Source organism: Equus quagga, chromosome 4, assembly GCF_021613505.1.
Source record: "Equus quagga isolate Etosha38 chromosome 4, UCLA_HA_Equagga_1.0, whole genome shotgun sequence".
Taxonomy (NCBI): Eukaryota; Metazoa; Chordata; class Mammalia; order Perissodactyla; family Equidae; genus Equus; species Equus quagga.
This window is the reverse complement of record NC_060270.1, coordinates 127,329,472-127,355,151: the sequence shown is the minus strand read 5'-3', so window position 1 is coordinate 127,355,151 and position 25,680 is coordinate 127,329,472.

The following is a 25,680-nucleotide window of genomic DNA, read 5'->3' as shown; positions in this document are numbered from 1 at the left end:
AAACTTGTTTTTAAAAAATGTATAATCTTGTTATTTTCCAGACAATTTGCACTTGGGGGTTCCTTCTGAGTAAATTTCCCCAGAGAAATATTATGTTCTCTTAGTCTGAGGATGTAGATAGGGCACATAGGGTTAGAGCAAGAAATGGAAATGACATTCAAATTAAATCAAGGTCAAGTGGAATTCTGTGCAGGTGAAATGTTTTCCAATCAGTGTATGTTCCTAATCTCTCTGATAGGCGTAAGTTAGTTGTGGGCAAGTGTGGGTAGGATGCTGTAGGGTGGGAGTGGAGGTCAATTCTGGCATCCTTAAAACCACAGGAGTAGAAAGTGAAAGGAAGAACATAAAATCCACTTTTGGTGTTCCATCTGGATTGCCCCAAACCATTTCCAAATAGATAATACTTTCTCAACAATACTTCTCAGAAAAAAATATTACTGAGCCTCCAAATAGAGCCTGGCTTCAGATGACATAAAAGCCTTGGACTTTAATTAAAACTGAAGTGAAGTGGGCTACCTAAGGGCTATGAATTGAAGTGTTCATAAATCCAATTATTCAAATATCCTAAAAATTATTTTTAGGAAAAAAGTCACAAAACATAGTAATAGTACACAGATAATGTTACTAAGGAGCAATGTTTATGAGAAGCAAGTCGCAGCGTTAAGATTAGGAAGTCAGCTCATGGGTCCTGTATCTGTGAGAGCCAAGGGGCCTGCGGAGGGACCCGGAAGTACAGTCCTTCATCCCGGTGGTGAGCATTCCCTCTGATGGTTTGGGGTGGTGAGCAGGTCGCCGGGCCACGTGAACCACAGTTTATGAAGCCCCGTATTTGTGTGTAAGAGTTTACAGTTCTAATCAATTACAACTTGAGATAGGATTTCATTTTAACACATTAAAGTCTTGACACAGTTTATTATATACTGAATTATTGTGCTGCATCATAGACATAAATATTAACTTTGTATTTTTTTCTTCTCATTTTGCCATTTCTCCAACATCTAAAACTAAGGCCAGTGTTTATTAGTTCCTAATGCCAAGCACTATTTAAACATCATCTTCTTCCTTCTTAGCTTTCTTGTCATATGCATGCTTATTTGATTCAGCATCTGCCCCTCGGTGCCTGAGCCCATGCTCCTGGCCTGGGATTCTCTGTGCCGAAGTATTTCATCCTGGCATTGCCCTGCTATTGCTTCATCCCATCCGCCCATACTCCAGGATTTGGGAAACTGCTTTCTGCTCCCATTTCCACTCGTTGTGCCTTGGGTGACGAAAGGCTTGAGGCGGCAGGAACTCTGGGTCATGACATTAAACATTCACAGAAGGGCAACAGTAACATTACTGTGTTGTAGATCGGGAAGAGGGAGACCAGGATGGCAAGTGCAGGGTGAAGAAGGGAAGGGAGGGGTCGGCCCAGCAAGAATAGGCTGGGGATTCCTGGAGACCTTAGCTTCTTCTCTAAATTATAGTAAAGTGCCAATGGCATCCCAGCACCAGGAGACCAAAGCGAGCAAGAAGAGACCTTTTTGAAGCTATAGTGAATGGTGTGATATGTCACCCAGATCCCCTTCCAGGAATAAAGGTCTTTTCCCCCAGATGCCAGGCATGCTGATGGCCAACAGCCCTCAGTTGTCAGCCTTCTTTAGAATTGTCCGGGCTGAAGAGAGCTGCCTGCCCCTCAGTCACAGCTCTTTCTTGTGGCACTCCACAGCCAATGACTGGTCAGATATAAAGGCCATCTCCTTCACCTGACAAAGGACATCTCTGAAGGTCCATCTCAGCTTCAGAGTTCACTGTGGGGCTCAGCTGAGGCTTTCCCTGAGACTTCATCACAGCCCAACTTCTCCCGCTGCCCATGCTTCTTCCCCTTCCTTTCCGCGGGTGGTGCTGTAAGAGCCCTGCCTAGTACACTCTATGCGCCAGGCTCCATCTTAGTCTGCTCCCTGGCGAGCCCAACCTGTGGGATTGAGCTTGTGCATCTATAAAACACCGGGGTTATGACACCAAAAGCACAAGCAACAAAAAAAGAAATGATGAATTGGACTTCATCAAAATTAAAAACTTTTGTGCATCACAGGACACTATCAACAGAGTGAAAAGGCAACCCATGGAATGGGAGAAAATATTTGCAAATCATATATCTGATAAAGGACTAATATCTAGAATATATCAAGAACTTCTACAACTCAACAACAAAAAACAAACAACCCAATTAAAAAATGGGCAAATGACTTAGACATTTCTCCAAAGAAAGTATACAGATAGCCAATAAACACATAAAAAGATGCTCAACTGATTGTTAGGGAAATGGAAATCAAAACCACAATGAGATACCACTTCACACTCATTGGGGTGGCTATCATAAAAGAAAACAAAACCAAAAAACAAAAAAATAGCAAGAATTGGTGAGGATGTGGAGAAATTGGAACCCTTGTGCATTGCTGGTGGGAGTGTAAAATGGTGGAAGTTCCTCAAATAATTAAAATAGAATTACCATATGACCCAGCAATTCTACTTCTGGGTATATACCCAAATTGAAAACAGGGACTCAAACAGATATTTGTACACCCATGTTCATAGAAGAATTATTCACAATAGCCAAAAGGTGGAAACAACCCAAATGTCCATGAACAGATGAATGGATCAAAATGTGGTTTATACATACAATGGAATGTTATTCAACCTTAAAAAGGAAAGAAATTCTGACACATGCTACAACATGGATGAACCTAGAGGACAGTATGCTAGTTGAAATAAGCCAGTCACCAAAGGACAATACTGTATACTGCCACTTACATGAGGTACCTAGAGTAGTCAAATTCACAGAGACAAAAAGTAGAGTGGTGGTTGCCAGAGGCTGGGAGGAGGAGGGACGGGGAGTTAGTGTTGAACAGATATAGAGTTTAATTTTGGAATAATAAAAAAGTTCTGGAGATGGGTGGTGGCCATGATCACAATAATGTGACGGTACTTAATGCCAATGAAATATACATTTGAAAATGTTTAAGATGACCAATTTTATGTATATTTTACCAAAATAAGAAATTAATTAATTAAGAAAATCCAGGGGTAGGATCAGATGTGCTTTCAGTTTCCCCCATCCTAAAGGTCCATGACTACATTTAGTTACCTTTGCAGCCAAATTTGGGTTGGTGTGATTTCAGGCGCTAGATTGTAGCACTTCTCAATTTCAGCTGCATATTAGAATCACTTTGGGAGCTTTAAAAAAAAATGGTGTTTCAGTTCCACCCATAGTGATTTATATCTAATTGTCTAGGGACCTACCTTCCGTGGTATTTTTAAAAGCTCCCCATGATCCCCATATGCAAACACGGTTGAGATTTACCAGGCTAGAAGAACCCCCAGCCCACACCTTCCCCATCCACTTGCTATTGCCCCTGAGGATTGGCCACCTGCTTATCTTTCTAGCCTCATCTTTCTGACTCACCCTCTCCTACACACACCCAAGCTACAGCTGAACCAAATGACTTGTCATTTATCCTCTCAAACCCCGTCTGACTTCTGTCTCTGCACGTTTCCTCTGACAATATGGTCCTCTGGCTGACTCCAGCCCTAATGGGCCTCTCTGCGCCACGTGCCTTCCTCTGAACTCTGGAAACACTTCACATGTAAGCCCCTGTAGTGCTGATCTTATCACACAGGTGGGAAATCCCGCTCCCAAGTGGTGGGATCCAGTCTTTCTTTCCGTGTTCCCAGGTGTGAAGCAAGACATTAAGGAAGTTATCAGGAGATATTAGTTAAACAAATAGGTTTCTTTAATAAGGGATAATTCATTCTGCAGTTAAGTAGCAATGTTTAAGTAAATACATTGGGAAGAATTAGCATCTCGGTATAAATAAGGCAGTTTTCTTTTAACACTAATTGGGCCATTATTATGTGTCTGGGATTGTGCTAATGCTTTACTTAGAGTTTCTTATTGAATCTCCATGGCAACCCTAGGAGGCAGGTATTGTCATCTCCATGTTATAAGTGAGGGAACAGTTTCACACAGGTTAAGAACCTGCCCAGGATCCCAGCAGCAGAGCTGCAAGTTTCCTTTTGGATACAAGTGATGATTCTAGATCCTTTCTGATTTGGGAAAGGGGACAGAGCAAAAATATGGGAGGTTCCTGAGAATCTAAAAGGAGGAGAGGGGCTGTTACTGGTAGGAAAAAGGAACTAAAAAGAGAAGAGTTCACAGACACACAAACTTTGAAATCTTGCCTATTTTGCTCAGGCCTCAGCTTAATTGTGAGTAGGTATTTAAGTGGCAAGCACAAGGCTGGAAAGTGGACACTACGAGACCCTTGTTCCTCAGATACACTCAATTAAATCCAGCCCAACAATATTTATTGTGGATGTTATGTGCCAGAAACAGCGCAAGATGTCTGAGTTCCAAGCAGAGACCATACGAGATCTTTGCCCATATAGAGTTCTCTGTCTAGTAGGGGCGAGAGGTACACCATCAACAGACACTTCAAGTTCAATGTTACATGTTCTTATAATCAAGGTATGTATCGACAGCTGTGGAAGTGCAGAGGGACCAAGTTTTCCAGAGAAGTCAGAGAGGGTTTTATAGCGGAACTGACATTTGAACTTGAATTTGGTGTGTGAATAGGGGGTGGCCACGTGGAAAAAGAAAATGAAAGTTCAGCAGGTGCAAAAGCATAGACTCAAAGGACGTAGCAGGTTGGGGATGGGCCAGGGAGTGAGAGTTGTGGTGGGGAATACGGAGATGGGAATAGGGACAGATTGTGAGGGGTCATCTATGCCGTGTTAAATTCACTTTATCCTGTGAACTTATAAGCAAGAGAGTGACATAATTAAATGTGTATTTTAGAAAAAAATATTTTGATGGCAACATGGAGGTTGAATGAGAAAACAGAACTCTTGCAAAATGAAAAATGAGAGTCTGGGCATGGCTCTGCACTATATGTGCATATATGTATGTGTATATGTATGTATATGTGGGCAAAAGAATCTGTAGGAGTTGGTGGCCAATTTTTTAAAAAGAGAAAGAGAAATAGGGAAAAGTCAAGGGTCCCATGTTTCTAGTTTAAGCAACTGACTTGATTGAATGAAAGACTGAGTTTTGCGCTCAGTCTTCATCCCGTGGAATGTGAAGTACCCAAGAGACATTCAGGTGGAGGCAGAAATAATGTAGGAGGCATAATGATGTGGCTCAAGATGTCAGGTTAGGGCGGCAGCAGTAGAAAAATGTTATCAAATTTTTAAAAAATGAGTGCCAGACTCCCAGACAGCATGAAAACACAGCCAGGAGTAGATCTGGGCTTTGGAGCTGAAGAGACCCAAGCTTCCTGATTTTGCCACTTAGTGTTGTGGAGGAAGATGGTACCTGCCTCTCTGAAGCTCTCGTGTAAAATGGAAACAACATTAACCTATCTTGCAGAGGTGTGTTCAGATTAGCAATAATATTTGCAATGCTCTGAGTTGGCACATGGTAGTTTTGTTAAAGCTCATGGATGGAAAGAGTTTGGTTAAAGTTGGGAGAGGGGACTGGCCTGTGTTCAAAAGAAAGAAAAAGAGGCCAAGGAAGAGACTATTGCTTAAAGTGCCTGGAGTAAGGCAAGGTGGAGAAATGGATTGTCAAGATCTACAGCCCCGTTCAGGTCCCAGAAGTAGGTGTTTGGGGTAGGAAAAAGCCCATGACCATGTTTTCCATTTGATCCCCTCTAGTCACCCTCAAAGGATTAAAATCATTGTCTTGTTAGGGTTGGTCTTCAGGGTGACCCTATCTATGCCCCTTTCCCACCCACTCCTCAAGAAGGAAAGCAGAAAGGGAAGGAGGCACCTGTAGATGGACAGAAGGACCATCCCGCCTGCTTATTCATACCTGGATTTCCTTTCAGAGTGTAACACATTCTTTCATTTTATAATAAATAAAAAATCAAATGAAATTCATTAATCCCAAATTATAATCAGTTGATTAACTTACAACTAAAAATGATTAAAATGAGGTTCTTTCTATTTTGATCAGAGGAAGGAATGGAAAGGGTAGGGGAGATTTGAACATAGAAAAGGGAAGGATGGTTGAGAGAGTTGTTAAAAAAGGGAAGTTAAAAGAAAACAGGTGAAGAGTGGGAATATAGAAAACACACTTCAGACTTTGGGTAGAGTTGGTTTCCGGTATTTCACAAGACATTAGCTGCATGTAAGATTTTTGTTCTATGCAGCTGCCAACAGTGGCAGCTGTGCATCTAGAAATTTGTAAAGCTGTAGTTGTTATAATGCTGCTGACTTTGTTCTAAAGGAGCTTTGTTTGCTGAGAATTCATAGAGCTATCATAGCACTCTCTACCTTCCTAAATGCTCAGGCTCCCCAGATATCAATGTTCAGGGCAACTCAACACACTGACGCGTGTAGACTACAAGTGAGAGAACACGCTGGGGAATAAGAGGAGTACAAGCAGTCTCTGTCCTCAAGGAGCTTCCAGTGTGGAGAGAAGGTGGGTAGCAGCTGTGGGGGTGAAAGCAGAAGATGAGGATGAGGAAGGCAGATGAACAGTGGCCACATAAACAAAGACATTTATCAATTCCCCGACATGACTGAGGCCTTGACCCACTTGCAATCATTAGGTAATCACTGAAACAAATCCAGCTAAATTATTCAGAAATCTCCAAATGCCAATTCCATTTAATTTTAAATAACAAGCATCCCTGAGAGGAATGATTTTCGGAATGATGACTAAGGGAAAATATTTTTCCAGCAGGGTTTCTGCACAGGAAAAAATTCAGTGCTTCCATCCCCACATCCCACACCCCACATTCCACACCGCTTGGTGTAAAAATATTTGTATTTAAATAATTTTAAATGTCATGCGTTTATAATTAAAAGCAATTCTGTGCTGAGAGGGACAGAAATTACTGACTTTAAATCAATGAGAAAAAATAAATTTTCCTCAAAGGAAAATTGCCTGAGATTCAAAGAGAGTTTAAATCAAGGTAATGAGATATAAGTGCATCAGTTGCATATGATCTCTGGTGTGACCACTGATACAACTCCCCACCTCCAGCAGCAGGAGGACATAGGGCATTCCAGCAAGAACCCTTTGTTTCTCCCAAAGAGTCTCTCCTTTCTCCCTTCTCCTTCTCGCATTTAAGTTCCTAAGCACTAGATTTGCACAAAATGTTTTCTTTCCCTTCAAAACTACACTCCTACCCCTGGTTGGTGGGATCCTTCTAATTGAACAGCTCCTGATGCCTGCTCAACATCCCTTTTGTAACACAGCAGCCTCTCTCCCCATTCTCCACTGCAGCCAGGGAGATGCATTCCCTCGGCCACACTGATTGGTTCACCAGGGCATGGACTGGAAGATCGGTCAGTCAAAGCCTCCTCCAAGGAAGATGGGGAGGGGGTATTCCTGATGACTTTGGGCACTCCTCGGACTCTCCTCTGCCTGTGGTGGTTAATTTCTGTGTCGACCTGCCTAGCCTATGGTGCCCAGTTGTTTGGTCAAATACCGGTCTAGACATTTATCTGAAGGTATTTTTTCAGATGTGATTAACATTTAAGTCAGTAGACTTTGGATAAAGCAGATTACCCTCCGTGAAGTGAGCAGCCTCATCCAATCAATTGAAGGCCTTGAGAGCAAAGACAGGTTTCCCAAGAAGGAATTCTCCTCAAGACTGCAACATCGAGACACTGCCAGAATTTCCAGCCTGCTGCCCTGCAGAACTCAGACTCAAGACTACAACTTCTATCTTACCCGAATTTCCAGCCTGCCGGCCTGCCCTACAAATTACCCTCCCAGTCACGGGAGAAAATGCCTTAAAATAAATAAATCTCTTCTCTCTTCTCTCTCTCTGTCTTTCTGTCCTCCCCTTCCTCCCTCCCTCCACCACCTTCTCTCCCTCCTTTTCTCTTTCCCACTGATTCTGTCTCTCTAGAGAACCCTGACTAATATACTACCTGAGTCATCTTTTCACCCTCGAATTACCCAGGGTTCTATTTGTTTGTGTTTAAGCCAGCTTGAGTTGTGCTTCCATCACCTGTAACTAAGAGTCTTAAACATTCCTGGGTGTAAGTGGATAGAATCCCATATAGGTTAATAAATGAAAGTTTCTCCAGAATTTTGCCTGAATTATTTGTTACTATACAACAAGCTACTCAAGGGCTGGGATTGTGTCTGCTGCTTTATTCTCTGACATTGCCTAGAATTCTTGGCATGTAGTCAGGTTAGTAAATGTTGGTTGAGCTGAATTATAGAAGGAGGTGATCTGGAGTGCTCGGCTCCTGGAATTGCCGTGGTAGCTGGTGATACAGATCCTTTGACATTTAAGAAGACCAAGAGTAACCAGAAGTTTTTATCATTTGGTTAAGTACCAGAGCAAGTAGCTTCAGCAATTATTATCTTCATGTAATTGCTTAGAAATTGTTGAAATGTATTTTTATTTATGTCCTTACATGTATATGTCTATTATCAATACACACTGGTTTCATTCTAGGTGTTTGGATTGGACTGTGCACACTTCTCAACCCCATTGAACCAGCACCCCTCCAAGGAGATTCCAGTCAAGACTGGGACAGCACCATCATTGCTACATAGTTGTATTGGTTTACGTGGCTTGTCTTAACAAAGCACCACAGACTGAGTGGCTTAAACAGCAGAAATCTATTGTCTCACAGTTCTGGAGACGAGAGGTCCGAGATCAAGGTGTCGGCAGGGCCTTAATCCCTCTGAAGGCACTAGGCAAGAATCATTCAAACCTCTCTCTTAGCTTCTGACAGTTCCTTGGCTTGTGGCAGCATAATTCCAGTCTTCACATGGTATTCTTCTTGTGTACGTGTGTGTGTCCCAATTTTCCCTTTTTATAAGGTCACCAGTTATGTTGGATTACAGGCCCATCCTACTCCAGGACGACCTCATTTTAACTAATTACGGCTGCAATGACTCTATTTCCAAATAAGGTCGTATTCTGAGATACTAGGGTTAGGACTTCAGCACATGAATTTGAGGGACACAATTCAATCCATAACAATTGTTTGTACTTCCTCAATTCATTCCTCAGCAGCCTTCACAGCCTCACAGCTTCACAGGCGCCAGAGCGGTGAATGACAGGAAGGCAGGAATGCTGGCTGCCAGAGCTAGGGAACACTTGCTAAGATTCTGGCCACTTGGTGGCTCTGTGATTGCTGCTACACATTCCTACGCCAACCAAATAATTTCTGCTCTGGCAGCACCAGCCTTGTTCCAAGACTAAGGCTGATAATCCTCCCGTGTGCCCCCCTTTAGCGAGTCTCCTTGCCTTCTCCAAAATCTAGTTGGTTTACACCTATTTCTTCTCCCTGCTTGAAAAGAATAATCAAGAAACAAGAAATAGAAACAACATAAAAAGAGAAGAATAGAGGAAGAGCAAGAGAGAATGTTTTTAAAATAACACTGTTTGTTAAAGATGGCAAATGTATTGTTTTCTGTGACATATAGAGCTGAGGTTAGAAACCTTCAAAGAGTAATTTTCCCAGGTTCTAAGTGCTTTGTACCACTCCCACCAGATAGAGGTGTAGGAGGTGACACACATGGCAGCAGTGAGGATGGCGTTCGGCAGTGGAAGAGCACGAGGGCCATGGTGCTGCTGGAAATCCTCTATATTGGTGCAGGAAGGGGCCATAGATCTGACTCTTGCCAAAGACAGTTTTCTTGGACGGCTGGAGAGAGGGAATGTAACTGGGATTGGGGGTTGGGGGAGCTTCAAGGAGACTGGTGAGTGGGGTGGAGACAACTTGCCTAGGGGACGCTGAAAATAAGCGCACATGCCATCTTTGTCATGCTTGCTATAGGTCACAGACACCTACTCTTGGAAAGCTTCCAGTGTTGTCCCTGATATGTAAAGAGCTGTGAGCACCTGGCTTATATCTGCTGGATAATTTTATGTAACTCCTACACAGCCAAGTAAATCAACACCAGATTAGAGGCCCAGCACGTAACATCAGAGACACAGAATCTAAAAGCAAGTGAATTAAAGTTAAAATTAAAATTCTTAAATGCAGGAGCGATATCTATGCTATCCCTATTTACTGATATGTAACATATTACTAATAAATCAGTAGCAAATATGGGAAAATATGGTGAACCATTTGTAAGCCAGACAGTATATATTTTTTCCAGAACTCATCGGAAATTATAGACATTTCAAGAGTTTTACCTATGATGTCCTTCTGGGCTTGCCATCTACCCAGCTAAAAATAAAAGTTTACCCCAAGAGCATCTGTTTTTTTGTCTACTTGTCCACAAGTAGTAAAGTGATAGGAAACAGAATTTTCACCACATATTTTAATCTTATAATGCTAGATGTTTGGCTTTACAAAAACCCAACCTACCTTTTGAAGATTCCCTTTCTCCTATTCCTTGATTTCTGTCCTACATTTATAGATGGAGAAACCAATAACTTTTGTGGTAGTTAATCCTTACTAATATCAAAATAATGGAGAAAAGATTCAGCACAGTTTTAAATGAAATGCATCTGATTTTGCTGCAAAATAAAATCTGCATAAAATTGGCACAAATCCTCGCCCACAGTCAGTGTTCAATAAATGACGTCAAAATAAATTGTTGAAGAAGGGGGCCTGGGGTGCGCTACCAAAAACCAAACACACACCAAAAAACCCCCTCACCATTTATAGTGTTTTTCTATTATTTAGGAGCAAAATACAAGTCAAGATAAGATGTAAACACCAAATAAGGGTATGTTCTTAAGCTTCAGATTAAGGTGTATTAATTCCTAGTCACTCTTAAGATGTGGAGTTTAGTTATCAGGTTATTTGGTAATGTCAGTATTGTGTGCAAACTAAAATTTTCCTGGGAGCAAAATATTTCAAGCCTGTGTGGCCACACGGTAAAATAGACCTACAAAATCATGCCTCAGTTACATTCGGATTGAAAACAGTTGCTCTCCTAGCTAGACGACAAAGTGGGTTCTTTAACTTGAGGATCACAGTAAAAAAAATACGTTATTCTGCTAAAAATGTATTTTCAGCAGTGTATCAAAGCAGTTTGTAAAGTTTTGGGGAAGAAAGCAAGATACCACTTAATGCTATTCCAAGTGGAAGGCCGGCAGTGCCGCAGTTATGAAAACAATGAATGGACCACCAGCATTCTCCAGGACAAAGGCTTGAATCCATTAAGAACTTCTGTAGAAAAGTAGCTATAAGTTACATTTTAAAATAATATTTGTAATATTGACTTGCTTGGAATAAAATCCATTTCCTAAAAACACATAAGAATCTTCGAATAACTTTCATAGATAGAATAACTTTGAGAATAATATCTGAATCCTACAAAAAGTCTCATTTTCCTCACTATCTCTGAGTCTTCTCTCCCCTCTCACTAAAGGGCCTCATCTCAGCCTAAAGAAGTGATTTTCAACCAAGGGAGATTTTGTCCCCTGGGAGATGTTTGGCAATGTTTGGAAGCATTTTTGGTTGTCACATCTGTTGGGGGAGGTAAGGGGAGAGAGGTGAGTGGCATCTGGTGAGTGGGGCCAGAGATGCTGCTAAACATCCTACAATGCACAGAACAGCCCCACAGCAAAGAATCATCTAGCCCAGAGATTGAGAAGCCCTGGCTTGGGGGTATAAATGTGGTGTGTGTGTGTACGCGTGCAGCATTGGCGCACAAACCAGTGGAATACATCCATACTTGAACTCTAAAAGCCTTTTGAAACCCACATAAACTGGTGGCCTTACAGATCAGCAGTTCCAGCAAAGAAATTCTACTTTCAAACTAGATGTGAGACAAGCTTAGAAAGGATTTTTTTATTCTTTGCTCCGCCCCAGCTCCTCAAGTAAAAGCTCTAAAGAACGCATTGTGGTAAACAATCAGAGAGATTGTTGATTTTGTTCTAAAGTTTTAGAGTTGTGGCTGGACCTGAGCCTGGGATTCTCAAGTCCTGTATGGGGCATCTTCATGAGTTTTTTTCCTTCTGTCCTGAAAGTTTTAACTGTATATTTGAACAATGACTGACACATGGGCATCCTTTATGTCCTCCCTTTCGATTGGATGTTGGTTTTTTTCTTCTCACCCAACAAGCTCTCATTCAAGACGGCACGAAATTTTCAGGTAATGTGTTTCCTTTCTAGAGAGCTGTTTTGTGAAAGTAACGGAGTTATCAGCATTCACGAGATTTGGAGGACTTTGTCATAATCTTATTTTCACATACAAATGATCACTTATGGAGAGAACCTTTTCTCTCCTGAAAACCATACAGCACACTCCTGTTTCACATCCAGTCCCCTGTCTCTCTGGCCACAGCTCTGAAATGACTGTGTTCTTTACCACAGTCCTATAGAGGCAACTCACTGTCTTCTTTTACGAGCAGTGACCATCCACTGTAAAGCCCTTTGAGGAGGGTTTTGGCTCAACTAAAATTTCAACCAGCATCAGAGGCTTTCAAAGTACAACTGGTAGATACTAGAAATGGGAGTCATGTTGGTCGATACCACACAAGAAATTTTAAGCAAATAAAGCACCATTTATCAAAACTACCTGCCAACATCCTTCAAACAAACAAAAAAGGCAAGAGACCCATATAGTGACCCATATAATTAATCTGTACAAAATAACACAATTAATATACTTTTTAACAGTAATAGTCATAGAATGCTAGAGTTGGATGGGACATTCTAAACTGCTTAGATGGGCGACATAGAATCCTAGTACTGGCTTCTTTCTTTTTTTCTCTCCTTTTTTATTTTGGTGATGAAGAAAGGAAGCCTCAGGGATGGGAAGTGACATGGCCAAACTCATACAAGGAGCTGGGCAAAGTCAGGACTGGCAACACAATGTTCATATTCTTCCACATATATGAAAGACTGAAAACACAAAAGACTGTGATATTTTTATGCATACTTTTCCAATTTTTTTCCAGTACTTTCTTTTTCTCTCCATTATCTTTTAACCCAAATTTCCCAACTCTTTACACAGTCTATTTTGGAAATTAGAAAACATATCTTTAAGGCAAATAATGCCTTTTAAAAGAAAAGCTGTAAATACCCACAACATTTTTATGCTTTAGTGACTAGATGCCAGCTATATATATTCATGGGTGGATGGGTATATTTGGATCTGTAAATGCCATTTGTATATTCATATACATTCCTACACCAGATTTCCAGGTCTAGTTGTTTTCCCTCACGTTCCAGAAATATTCTGGTATTCTGATAGCAGAGCCGTAACTGGACCGTCCCATCGTGGCGGTTTGCATTAGATACAAGTTTATGGTAAAAGTGAAAATACGTGTCTTGACAGTTTTCTTCCAGGGATACTCACCACCTTTTCTAGATGAAAAGATAAACAATGCTTCTCTGTGGAAAGGAAAGAGAGTCAGATCTAAATAAAAATAAGCAGCAGCTCAGGCTTGACAAAATTTTCTAGCCAATCTTTTTTTCTCTGCTCTGCAGAGAGCCCCTGGCATGGAGCATGTGGCCGGCTGCTGACAGATGTGTCCGTGCAAAGCTTTTTCTCTATTTTCTATAATCACCACCTGAAATATCTAAATAAAACACAATCTAATTTATCTTAATGTTTGTCTTCTTATTTTAAAATAAGCATTATTTCTTGGCAAGTATACTTGGCAAGTTTTCTATTGAAACTGCATATATGGTAGGATACCAATTTTTAAAAATTGTGTATGTGCACATATAGGAAAAAAGTCTGTATGAATGTTTACCAAGATGTTAACAATGGTTTTCTTTCAGTGGTAGGACTTTTCTTTATACTTATCTGTATTTTTTACAAAGCTTATTAATTTCTTTAATATCCAGAAAAATATTAATTAAGCACAAAATGTTTATGTAAATAAGCTCTTTTCAAATGGCACCCCTTGGTCCTCTTATTCACTGGAATTTGCAGCTAGTTCTATTCGATAAATATATATTGAATACCTACTATGTGCAAGACCCTGTGCTAACAGCTGTTAGATAGTTTTACTATTTTCAAAAGATCAAGCCTGTTGGCTCACAGGTATCCACAGGGTTAGGTGTTATGGGCCTGTCACATGTTCATAGCTGCCTTCTAGGAGCCCGGGCACAGTGGTGAACCAGACAGTGTCCCTCTCTCCAGGAGCTTATACACCATAAACATGTCAATAAATAATAAATAATAGTGGTCACGATGCACGTGATGAAGGAAATATTTTTGGGTAATGGGCAGATAGTGACTGGGAGAGTGGGGCTGCTTTGGCTGGGGTGTTTGTGGAAGGCCTCACTGAAGAGGTCACATTTGGGTTGAAGCCTGGATATTAGAAGGAAACAACTTTGTGAAGACAGGACCTTGAGCAACACAGAAGGAACAGCAAGAGGGAAAGACCCGAGATGAGATCCAATGTGGTATAGTCAAGGAACGACAATAGCAAAAGTCAGTGGCAGCATACAGAGACGGAGGAGAAGCAAGAGCCAGCAGGACAGCCTTCCAGGCCACAGTACCGAGTTCAGACGCGATTCTTGCGGCAAGGAGAGGTCTTTGGTGAGTTCTAAGTAGAGAAGTGATGTTGCCTAGTTTTCATTTGATAAAGATCCTGCTGGCTTCAGTGTCGACGTGGATTTGGGGGAGGCAAGAGCAGAGGCGGGGAGGCCAGCCAGGCGTGCTGTTGAGGGCGCAACTGGAAGCTGCCACATAGGGATGATAGTTGAGGAGAGGCACTAAAAACTTTATAATGGGAGAATACCTCCTGATTGGGGATACAAAAAAAATGGGGGAGGTTCTGCTCTTCTATTACATAGCTACACTTCTCTTTCAACTTCCCCCTTGTGGCGTGTGACTGAGATTGCTAACTCTCTCTCAATATCCTTTCTCCTCCAGTTTTACAACAGACCTCCCCTAGTTCCAGCTGGACATTTGGCCAGTAGGTTATGAACTACATTTCCCAGCTTCTCTTACTACTAGAAGAGACCTTGTGACTAAATTCAGACCATGGGGAAATGAAGTAATGTGTGTACCATCTAGATTATCTCCTTAAAGACACAGCCACTTGGTAAGACTTTCTTCACTCTTCCCTTGGGCTGAAACTCACACAAGATCAACCCAGCTTTGACCCCAGGGCATGAGAACATCACCCAAGGGCATGGTGGAAAACAAGATGGAGGGACTTATTTCCCTGAATGACCCCATGGGACAACCCTCTGGCTGGCCTCAATGCTCCCCTTCAATCTATAGCACGTGAGAAAAATAAACTTCTTTCTTTTTAGAGCTGTGCTATATTCTAGAGTCTTTTGGTTAGAACTTCTTATCCCATACTGTAAGTAGCATGAGAAACTTTAGAGAAGCCAAAAGATCAGAGGTTTTAAAAAGATAAGCGAATGTCTTCTCTTCAGTGCCCTCTTGTCTGAGATAGGAAGAAAGAGCAGCCAACTGAGAGAAAAGCTCTTTTGATATTAATCTACTCCAAAGCCCTCTGGCCGTACCCAAGCCTTGGGAGAGCTCTGACCCCTACTTGAGATTCAGGGTGACTCATAAAGAAAAATTCCAATCATGAACTCTGTATAACATTAAGTTTGTAATATGCTGATAGAAAAGAAACCGAAAGGTAACGTAGATTTTTTTTTTTTAAGATTGGCACCTGAGCTAACAACTTGCCAATCTTTTTTTTCTCCCCAAATCCCCCCAGTACATAGTTGCATATTTTAGTTGTGAGTCCTTCTAGTTGTGGCATGTGGGATGCTGCTCAGCATGGCCTGATGAGTGGTGCCGTGTCCACGCCCAGGATCGGAACCAGCGAAACCCTGGGCCCCCAAAGCAGAGCGCGTCAACTTAGCCACTCGGCCACGGGGCTGGCCCCCATAGATTTGTTTTCTTTACCAGTTATTTAAGAAACTTTACATTTTGAATGAATTACTCCTAGTGAAGAAGTATGTATATACTAAACAAATATGGAAAATACACCAAGCTCTAAGTCAGTCAAGCACATTTACGTACAAGGCCTTGTTGCTCTATGAGTACCGGGTGACTACAGCCAACTTCTCATCCAGTTACAGTGTACCTTAATTTGGGAGCCTTACTAATTAAAAAAAAAGGCTACCTCAAGGTCATGAGGGGTAACACACACGCAAAACGAAGTCATACTAATTATTACGGTAGATAAGAAAATAATCTTCAATATGGGTGAAATACAATCTCCCTTATAGATTTTTTTGAGGATTCAAAAAGAGAATGTATGTAAAGCAACCAGCAAAAATTATTGTTGTTGTTGTTGTTAGTTTCTCCTTTTCCTATACTCACTCAGTTATTTGGCTTTCAAATTCTAAAATATTCTGAAATCTGCCATGAATTCCTGAAAGAGTGAGTCAGTGATCATACCCAGTTAACGGGTAATTTGCTTTTCTACATCCCTCAGTACAGGAATGAGAGGAGAGGGTAGGAGGAAAGGGAGACCAACGTTTATGGAGCGACTACTATGTGTGTACTTTAGATGGTTATTTCCTTTGATCCTCATAATACATGGTGGTGATACCATCATTCTTATTTTACTGATGAAGAAAATGGGTTTGACAGAGGTTAAATTCCTTACTCAGTTACATAACTAATGAGTAGTTATTAATGATTGAGCTGAAATTCAGACCCAGGGTTGTATGACTCCAATCTCACCATCCTACCTGCCCCTCTGGAGAGGTCTAAGTCTCATGGGGCACAGAATGCAGGCTTATATGCCACATTCCCATACACAGTAGTGGACCCCAAAACCACTTTCCTCTCTCAATTTTCTTTTTTAATCCCAGGCGAAGTTGATCATTTCCACCTCTGTGTTCCCATTCAACATCTTGTATACACGTCCCCATGTAGAATAACTGTTAGTTTACAGGCCTATTTATGGTTGCCTCCCCTGGACTAACAAACAGCTTTTCGGGGGCCAATGGTTTAGCATCTGCATGTTCTTAGTGTGCGGTACGATGTCTGCCGATAGTTAACACTCCGTAAGCGTTTACTGAACCCTCCACAAACTCCCTAACAGCAGTAATGTGTCATAGTCCAGGGGCCCATGACCATGTCCGGGTCTGTCTTTGAGCTACCTTAAGTCTCCAGGCCTCCAAGCCTGCTGCCCCTTCCATGAGCGGCAGCTGTCACACATGTGTGAAGACGTGTGAAGCACTGCATGTCAGAACTATCACCCACTAATATAAACAAAGACCTTTTGATGTTGTGCTTTATCGTAACTACTGAAGCCTTTCTTAGTAAATAAGGAAACAGCTCTTTTGCTCTGCCTGGGTTTGAGTGTGTTAAAAGTGTGTGTGCATGCACACACACACACACAGTGTGAGCGAGCATTATCCCTACAGTATCAGGAACCTCCCGAACTGTGGTCTCACCGCGTGGAGGCTGAGGCACAATAGTAAACACAAGAGGAGCTTTCAGAACAAGTTCTTTAGCCACATTCATAGCTATCAGCAACGGTGTTAGATTCAATTAGGCAACCCTGATTTGAGCTGCATACAATCTTAGCTTTAATCAGATTCTTTGTTGTATCCATTGTGTCACCACCGAGGAAAGGTCATTAAGAGGCACACTCTCCCATAGGTAATCACACCCTGGACCCTATAAGTATGATGGCAACTAGCAAAGAAAATACACAGTTTCTTCCCCTGCATGGTAATACAAAGGGAACAAATAGTGCCTGAATCCTACTCATTTCCTTTTTTTGTCAAAATGTTCTTAGCATAATCTTGCAGAGTCCATAAGAATGAGCCACAAAGTTTCGCTATCGGTTTGACAGCACTAGGCAGGAAGGTAAAAAGCAGACATCACTGCTGTAGAGCGCTCTGCCATGATTGTTGTTTTCCAGTCCAGACTGTGGTTCGGTGTGGGGATAGTGTCAGAACGAGGAAGAGCCTGATGTGGTGCTCTACTTGCAAGCTAATAAGTTAGCCTACCATAGTTTCAAGCATTCTGGTAGAAGAAATAAGAAAATAAGAAGAAATCAAAGACAAAGGACAGTTTATCGTTCACGGCAATAGTAGGTGAACCAACCAGGCTGGCCTGGGGTTGCCATTAAGAGAAAACTAAAAGCATCTTACCTGGGAATGGTCAGAGCGGAGTCCTAAATTTTCTAGTGTAACTCCCTACCGCTTGCATCCTAATCATTACCCAGGAAGCAGCTAAGAGAAAATGATCCCCTTCTGGAGAGAGTTGCATTCAATGATGAAATTGTCTTACTAGGGTGTGTGGACCAGGAGGAGGTGAGGGAGGTGGAGTCAAGTCAGTTATTGAGGAGGCCATTTCAATGCTCAACAATACCAGATGCCCGTGGATGGCAGGGAGCATGGAAGGTTCATCAAATACCTCGACTATCAGCCTATTGTTGAGTGACTTGCGATAGAAGGCACACCACTGTCAGAGAGTAAATGGTGCAGACAGCCAAAAACTTGACACAGGTTAGTTTCAAAGGCCACAAGAGTGTGGCCAGAGTTGACTGATCAAACTGGAACAGAAACATCATAACCTGAAAAAGTATCAACAGCAGTGAGGCCCCGTGCACAGCCCTGAGAGGGAATCAAAGGTCAAATGGAGTCAGTCTGCCAGGAACGGGTGGGGGTGATGCCCCATGTGATGTGTCCTTCCTTACTGAAAGATAAATGGTCAACTTTTAGTAATAGTTCAAAGTCAGTCATGCAACAGAAGCCTCTGCATCAGAAACATAGAGACCTTGACTTTCTGCCCAGTCTATGATAATGGATGTGTTTCCATGTCTGATACTGTGATGGATCCAGGCAGGGATGGTAGAAATCTGGGTGGTACCAGCTTAATTACCAGCTTGAGTCTGGTCATTCTCATCAGAGAAGGGACTCTTAGCATGGGCTTGATCCAGACAGTGCTATCAGCAGACACAATTTATTCTCACAGTTTGCAGCCCCAGAGAGGGATGTCTTCAATCTGCCAGTCTTTCTAAGCGGCAGATCAAATAGCTAGAGCATTGGCAATAGCCCAAATGTTAGCAAAAAAATCTAACAAAGTTCTTCAAGGATAGTATAGTCCAGAGCTATAGGAATAGCCTTGAGTTCTGCCCACTGAGGGGAGCAACTTCTTTCATCTTTGGTTTTGCATCACTGGCACTGAAGTTGAACAGCCAGCCTGCGAACAGCCAGCAGCCCAGTGAATACCACCAAGTGTCAGCTTAAAAGAATAATCAGGCCCAGACATTTAGGGCCATTGCTGTGAATTGAGGGTCCTGGAGAGCTAGTGAGTTTGCTGCAGTTGGCATAGTGGGGCATAGAATGTTCCCCAAAAGAACAGGTACCACTTTTACATGTAAAGCCTAGATGCTGCTAAGGACAAGTTGGTGGTGTTCTTGAATATACTGTTTTCATTTGACAAGTGAAACTCCTTGGGACCATCCCCCTTTGTTAGTCATTGAATCTGAGTTGACTCAGCCAAAAATAGGAATATCACATCAGAGAATCACAAGGCTTCCATGGGTCAGGCATTCAGCTTTGATAAGAGCACAGTAGCAAGCTAATAACTACTTTTCAAAAGGAGTGTTCGTGGTAGCTGCATCAGGGAGGTAATGAATCCAAAACCCCAAGGGGGCATCTCTGGGTAGAGGCTGCCTTTCTTTGCTAGAGGCTCCAATCAACAAAATCATCAGTCACAGGGACTTTTAGCTCAGAGGGGTCAATAGTTATGAGTCCCCAAATTAGAGATTGTGTTATAACTTTCTGGACAGCTTCCGACACAGCTTGTTGGTTTGGGCCCAACTCAAAGGATGCTGATTTGCAAGTTAGCCCATATAAAGATCCAAACAGAATCCCCAAGTGAGGCACATACTGTCTCCAATACTCAATGTACCCAATATGGGCCTCCTTTTTGGTGGTAGGAGGTCGAAGAGACAGCAGGTTTTCCTTGACTGCCAGAGAAATTGAGTGTTGTGAATCTAGCCACATAGTTTCAAGAAACTTCACTTGTTCAGCAGGCCCCTGAATTTTGTCAGGTTTATCAGCCTCCTCTGATTATAAAGGTGTGATAATACTGCAGGAAGAGGAGTTAAACTGAGGCTTCTAACTCACCAATTGGCAAGACATCATCTACATAATGAAAGCTTTGGACATCAGAGGGTAGAGGTAGTCACGAAATGCTGACACACATACTGGCAACTGAATTCAGTTGTTGCTCCCATAGCGTCAATTGTGCCAGACACTATGACTGCAACTGAATCCATTTTATAGACTGATGACACGTCAAACTACTGGCACTTGAAGATCAAGGTCAGTCCTATTCTCATGGGAAAGGCCTCCAGCAGGTTTTTAGTGCTCCTCCAGGGGTACCTAAATCCCCTAGACATCACTAAAAATGGTCATGTGTGCAATTAGTATTCTCTACATGCAGTCTTCTCAACTGGAGAGAATCCTCTCTGGCACTTATGGGACAGGGAAGTACAAGCATCAATTCTTGTTGACATTAAGATGTAGAAGCAACAACAACAGCACATTGAATTGGCTCAAAGGGTCTCGCCCACAAAGTCAGACTAGCTTCCTTTCCCCACTATGAACTCTGCCCAAACTCCATTAGCTGAATCTGCGCGCCTTTTCTTTCCACACATCCAGGTAGGATAGTGACTTGGGCTCCTGTATCCAACAGAGCCTTAAAAGTTTTGATTTACTCCAAGATTTCCTAGCTTACTGAGATGGATGTGTATGGCCTTGGATCCTCCTTGGGGACAGAGAAATCTCAGCCCCCACCTCTAACTGTTTCTCCTTAATGTGGCTGAGGTCAGAGAGGGTAGAGAGCAATCATTTTCTCATTCTCATTGATCAACATTGTAAACCCAATCTAGAGTAATAAGAGCCTGGCTCCTAGTTAATGCCTCATCTATGGTTTCCCACGGGAGTTTTTCTGTCTCAGAAAAATCTCCCCAAGAAGGCCCAAAAAATTCTGAGACCTTTTACTATCTCCAAATGGATCTAAAGTTAGCATTATAGATTACAGGAGAGGTTGAGCTGTAGAAAGCCCGACTGTTGCCATTCTTCCTTACTAAGCATTACACACCTCACCCTCTCGTCTCCCAAGTGACAGCCCGAGCTCTAATGATTCATCTGGGTTTTGCCCATAATGGCAGCAAATTTCCTTCCTTTCCTGTTCAGTGTGGATGTATGTCTCTGTAAATTGTCTGAACGAGAGTGGAAACTTCTGCCCACTCAGGATGAATCTTAGTACTTACCAGCTGTTACAATGGGGCAGATTTGATGTTGACCCCTCGATTGATGAGGAAGTTCCCCCACCCAAAGGAGAGTTAGCAATAAGCAGGACACTAGTCAGGCAGTATCTCTGACACTACTTCCTGATGCTCAGTCTGCAATGACCCTCCCAATTCCTTCTCATTAGCAGACAATAAAGTAAAAAACAAACCAAAAACATTTATTTCCCAGTTGGCCAGAAAATGTGGTCAACTCACTACTGATTCCCATGGACTTCCCTCATATCCTGTGAATTGGCCTGTGAGGCACTTGCCCTTCTTCCAGAAAGCGATGTCTTTGTCAGCATCCCTCTACCATTGCCAAAACTTTCGAGAACTGTGAAGGATCTGACATTTACCCTACTTTCAAACCAATAAGTTAGACTACCGTAGTTTCATGGATGCTAGTAGAAAACCTGAGATTCCTAGGTCAGAGGTGAAGATTATTACAGCACTAGCAACAGCCAGAGCATCAGAATTTTTACATCAGTTCCTCAAGTCCTAATTCCCACGGCGTGACAAGAACAGGATCACGTGACAGCCGCTCATGCAGTAGGTTGCCTTACAGAAGAACCCCCGAGCTCAGGGACCTGGAATCTTTTTATAGTGGCCAATAAGTACGCTTGCCCTTTGTTCCAGAGAGAGGCACTACTTCTCACTTTCAAAGGTTTTTGCTACACAAACATCCTGTTAAAGAAACAAAGGGCAAGTTGGTGCTTTCCTCACAAGGTGTGCAGAAACACGAGAGACCCATGGAGAAATGTCTCCGTTGGTATCGAGAAATAACCAGCAACAAACAGTGTGGAATGGCACTCAAATACCCCGTGACTAGGAATTGAGTCCACAGCTCAGGTCATTCTGTGGATAATATACCTGCAGGTGCTGGGAGCTTATGATTACATATGTACATTTTCAACCTTCCACAACAGGTTAAAAGAAATCCCCACAAAAGGAGGAAGAATCTAGAATTTCAGGCATAGAAGGAACAATAGAAGTCAAGCCATGTTTAAAAAAAGAAAAACTAGATTAAATTGAAGAGCTGTTGAAAACTCTCGAAGCAGGATGATGCATATCTGGGGATTCCTTTTACTATTCACTCTATGTGTATGTTTAAAATGCTTTATAATGTATTTTTTAAATTTTTTAATTAAACAATTTTTTTTATTTTTATTTTTTTGAGAAAGATTAGCCCTGTGCTAACACCTGACCCCAATCCTCCTCTTTTTGCTGAGGAAGACTGGCCCTGAACTAACACCTGTGCCCATCTTCCTCTACTTTATATGTGGGATGTCTGCCACAGCATGGCTTGCCAAGCGGTGCCATGTCCACACCCAGGATCTTAACCGGTGAACTCCGGGCCACTGAAGTGGAACGTGCAAACTTAACTGCTGCGCTGCCGGACTGGCCCCAAAGATTTTTTCTTTAAAGACAGGAGAATAAACTCATGATCTTCAGTATTTTTTAAAAAGTTGTGTTGTCCTTATATTATTGCTAGTTCTTGTATTTAGAATTTGAACATATTTTTGGAAGAAAATAGGGAACGAAATCTGAAAGGTGACAGGTACAGGTGGTACAGTTCTGAGCTGATGAAGATAAAATGCTCATCAAGCTTGGAAAATGGACAGAAATGTATCTGATAACTCTCTGCATGGGCAGCCAGCAGCCAGTGAGTCTAGGGCAACTTAACTTAAACTACGATTATAAGATGATCATCGCAGAATTATTTGAATCATTTAAAACCTGGAAATGGAATCCATTATTGACTTGTTCCTCTGGCTTCTGTTTTGTAGCTGCCCCAAACTCCCATTTCAAGAAAAGCAGAGAAGGGTTAGTAGGCTCCAAATTAAGAATTAATAGGAAGACTAAGATCCCTTAGGAAGACGATACCCGAGAGAAGATATTATCAAAATATGTAAAATCTTTGAAGGACCTGTGTGGTGAGGCCCAGGACTGCTGTATAGCATTGCACCAGGTGTACCCTGCAAGGGAATCTGGCCAAGGGCACGGTGAGGAAAAGGGAGCAGGGAGGGAGCAGAGCTGCGACTGAAATCTGGCCCTGCTGTGCTCACCGAGCCAGGCACCTGGCACACAGCAGCATCTGCCTGAAAGAGGGAGCACTGATTCCTAAACCGAGTCCCCAGGGAGGGTTTAGAAATACTGCATAAAGCCCCGTCTGTGCTGGCTGCAGCCCTGGAGGAAGAACGTTCTCAAATCGTGGAATGCTAAAACTCAAGGGCACCCATTGAAATTCTATGAAAGTAGTTTAAAGATAAATAAAAGATGGCATTACTTTATACAGTGGGTAGTAAACATATGGAACTCATTATCCTCAAGATGTTGCGTAGTCCACAAATATAAATAGGATAAAGAAAGATTTAGATAAATTCATGCTCGTTAGATTCATATGAGCTGCCAGAGCATTGTTAGAAACACACAGGGAACGTCTCCAAATTCTTCCAGGGAAAACACCATGTTTGTCTTCAAAATGTCCTGTTGTGCCAGGGCCATGAATCAAACAGGCAGATACCTGGCTATCCAGGTTTCTCAGGGAAACCAACACCCACGATAACCATGTCTTCCAAATAACCAAGGGTTAAGCTACTATATCATAAGTATTTTCTTTATATTATCCAGTTGTGTAAAAATCTATCTCAATAGTGGTATGAACTTTTATGCAATCTTAAACTGAGTTTGCCAAACTTAATCTTTTCTTGAGAACTTGGAGTTGCCATGACAAACACACATTATTGTACTGGACTGTAAGACAGTGGTATCTCGGGATCCGAGGTGTCAACTAAGATAGGTGGCACTATTTGACTATAAGGTGGTTCCACAGAGTTATCGTGGTTTGTTCTTTTCATTTCTGTCAGTATTTGTGCTTACTTTAAATAAAAATTTTGTTCCTCAGGCTTCTGTTTTCACTATCTATCATGAGTAGGCTTGCAGGAAAAACCCTTTCACTCCTACTGCTCCCACCTCTTTGACTTCAGAGGAAAGTGCCCCACTCTCTTCTGTGTCATGCCATCTCAGCTGTAAAAGAGACCTTCTTTAATTCACTACAGCCCTCAGAGACCAGGCTGCACTTTTAAAAAGCTTAACTGAAGGCTGGGGAATAATCAAAGTGCACTGTAATAGTGCTGCTGGATTTGGCCATCAGACACACTTACCCGTGAACCCAGGAAGGCTCAGACTCATTCTGAATCCTCCACAGATAGACCTGTTTAGTTCCCATCCCTGTCCAGCTCAATCCAATCCCTGAAGCCGGTCAAAGGTATCCACAACTCCAGGCACAAACCCACTGCCAGGCTCCAGAGATTGGAAAGAGATATTTCCTCTCTTCAGCTCAAGGCCCACTTCTCCATTGGTCATTTATTGGTACTAGCATCTTACTATTCCTAAGATGACAGACCTGCAGAATCATGAACTTGTCCCATGACTCCCAGTAGAACAATGTATCAAAACACAACAGTCCAACATCAATACATTCTAGATTATTCAACCTTATATAATCCACAGACATTGACAGTTCAGGCCCGGCTGAGCCCTACCAAGTCCAGTTCTGTTCCTTTGTGGGGTTCGCCCATTAGTGTGAGATGCAGATCTTGCCTACTCATCCTTCATGCAATCTCCAGATTTTACTTCTGAACAAGAATGCCCACAAATCGCCAAATAAATAAACAATACCTTTCAGGCACATTGTAGTCTAAATTCACACTTTGAAGATAATAAACATTTACCTAAGGGAAATACAATGTTCAGAGATGCAATCCTGCAGATTACAGAATAGGCATTTGTTGTTGAGTTGTAATACAGATGTTTAGCAACTCAGAATCACTCTGATTGAAAATCACCAATTCAGAACAAGGCCTTTGCTTATGTTTGAAGACGTAAATGATTCATTCTGCTGTTTTTACTGCAACATAAGTTGAACATATCCTAACTGTAATACTATAATCCACCAATACCAGTGATATCCTACATTTGATGAAATATAGTATAGGCACACTCAGTGGTGTGCTGGTAGATGCCTAACAAGCAGCTTTCATAGGGGGTGGGAGGAGTCCTTGATTTGGAACATTTGCCTATTTTTGTGGTATGAATACTCCCACCATGGCCAATTTCAAACTACCAGTGTAACGTCAGGCAGCTTTCTAAATTCCTGAAAATTTAACAATTGGCTTTTGCAGACTAATATAAGCACTCCAGCATACCACTAGACATATGCCACAAACATCTTTCCAGTTAACATTCTTCTCATAGAACATCTCTTAGTTTCTGACACTCAACTTCAGAGAACATATATCTCTCAATATATCACTTTTTGACTGATATTGTTGGGAAAAAAATGTATATTTACATACTCAAAATTCAATAGAACATTTTTAAAAGCAATATGTGGGAAAAGAAATATAATTTATGGAAACTCACAATGATATGCACATACTCTAAAAAGTATACATTGTCAGCAAAAGTAACTTTCTCTGTTGCTGGTACTAAGAGAGACATCACA